This window comes from Propithecus coquereli, unplaced genomic scaffold (genome assembly GCF_000956105.1).
Source record: "Propithecus coquereli isolate 6110/MARCELLA unplaced genomic scaffold, Pcoq_1.0 Scaffold459, whole genome shotgun sequence".
Taxonomy (NCBI): domain Eukaryota; kingdom Metazoa; phylum Chordata; class Mammalia; order Primates; family Indriidae; genus Propithecus; species Propithecus coquereli.
The window spans coordinates 372808-374997 of NW_012150385.1; the positions used below are offsets into that span (position 1 = coordinate 372808).

The 2190-nt window shown below is 49.4% G+C and overlaps 1 pseudogene; it reads left to right on the forward strand.

Moving 5' to 3' along the window:
• LOC105818885 overlaps positions 1-1268 on the forward strand; it is a 12450-nt pseudogene extending 11182 nt beyond the window's left edge.
• Positions 1269-2190: the final 922 nt, after the last annotated feature.

Sequence of the window (2190 nt, forward strand, 5' to 3'; positions counted from 1 at the left end):
TTCATTACCAGTTATAGGATTTTTCAGGTTTTTTATTTGTTCTTGATTCTCTTCTGGAAAGTTTGTTTTTCTAGATTTTTTTTTTTCCATTAGATTTGAATTCTACTCCTGGGGCACCCCCGGCCAGCACAGGACACAGGAAAGAAGGGCACAGACAGGTGAAGTGGGGACAGAGGCCCATACTTTGCCCCCCAAACGAGCCCCTTCTGGACGGAGTGCACTTCTCTAAGGCCAACAGCCTGTGAAATTGAGTGTAGCAGCTGCTGATGTTGCCACTTTTTATGGGAAAATGTTGGAGCATGAATATATGACGAAGGAAGTTTTCCAAAATAACTTCTTCAGAGACTGACAAAAGGAAATGACAGGAGAAGAGAGAAAAGTCATCAAGCACCTGGACAAGTGTGACTTCACGGAGATCCACAGACACTTTGTGGACAAAGCCACAGCCCAGAAAGCCCTGGCCAAGGAGGAGAAGCAGAAGCTAAAAGAAGCAGCAGAAAAACTTCAGCCAACAGTTTGGCTACTGTATTTATGGTAGTTACCCAGAAAAAATAGGCAATTTCAAGACAGAGCCACCTGACTTGTTCTCGGGCCACGGCGACCACCCCAAGACGGGGATGTTGAAGGGGAGAACCCTGCCGCAGGACGGGGTCGTCAGCTGCGCAGGGACTGAGCCACCAGCGGGTCACCAGTGGAAAAAGGGCGCTCGGACAACACTGTCACGTGGCTGGCTTCCTGGAAAGAGAACATCTTCAGCTCCAACAAGTACGTCATGCTGAACCCAAGCTCGAAAGAAGCTGGAGGGGGAGAAAGATTGGCAGAAGTATGAAGTAGCTCGACGCCTGAAAGTTGTTGTAGATGAGATGCGGTCTCGGTATCCGCGGATTGGAAGTGAAGAGAGATGAAGAAAAGACAGCGCGCGGTGGCCCTTTTTCTCACGGTAAGCTCCCACTGAAGGCGTGGCGGGAGGAAGAGGAAGGTTCGCTGGCGGACACCGTGGGCTGCTGCTCCTCGAGTGGAGCACGTCCCCTGCCCCAGAGGCCGACAGCCACCAGCACGCTGTGGAGTTCGACTTCCTGGGTGAGGACGCCTCTGTGCAAGAACTTGCAGCTGTGCATGAAAAACCAGGACCCTGGGGACGACCTCTTTGACAGACTGACTACCGCCGGCCCGGACACCCGCCTTCAGGACATGAGGGACCGCTGGCCATCGAGGGGTTCCGGATCTGCAAGGCTGAATCGCAGCGCAGGAGCAGCCGCGGGCACTGACTCATGCTGGGGACAGCGCGGCAGCCGGGATGGCATCTTACGACCAACCGGGCCAGTCGGGCCCTGGCCGTTCTCTGCAACCATCAGCGAGCAAGTCCCGAGACCTTCGAGAAGTCGATGCAGAATCTCCAAACGAAGATCAAGGTGAAGAAGGCGCAGGTGGCCAAGGCCAGGGTGGAGCTGAGGAGGGCGACGCCGACTGCAAGACCCGAGGGGACAGCAAGTCCGGGAGTTTCCTGGGGAAGAGGCGAGGCCACCTGGCACGGCTGAGCGAGCAGGCCACAGGTGAGGAGGACAGGCAGGTGGCCTTGGGCACGTCCAAGCTCAACCGCCTGGACCCCAGGATCACATCTCCAGGTTGGGGGGCAGGTGGAGCAGATCTGCAGCCAAACGCAGAGCGAGAAGTTCGTCTGGACGCTGGACGTGGGGGGAGAAGGCTTTGAATTCTAACAGCAATCTGTCTCCCTCGACATTTTCTTAGTGCTTTTGCTATTAAAGCAATATTGGGGAATTTTGTACCATAAAAAAAATGAAAACATGAAAAAGAAAAAAGAAGAAAAAACAGATTTGAATTCTATTGGCAGAGTTGTAAATTCTCTTAATTGTCTTTTTAATCTCTGCTACATCTGTTGTTCTGCTTCTTCCTCGTTCTTATTTTTTTTCAAGAAAGTTTTGAAATTTGTATTTTTATTATGTTTAGTTGTAATTAATTTTAAAGTTTCATTTTCATTTCTTCTTTGCCTCATGAGTTATTTAGAAGGATGTTATTTAATTAACAAGACTGTAGCATTTCCTTTTCTATAATTGATTTTTAACTTAATTGCATTGTGGTCAGAGAGAATGACTCTATGATACTAATTCTTTGAAAATTTTTGAGCATGTTTTATGGCCTAATCTGTGCTTTTTATGTTTTTAAATATGA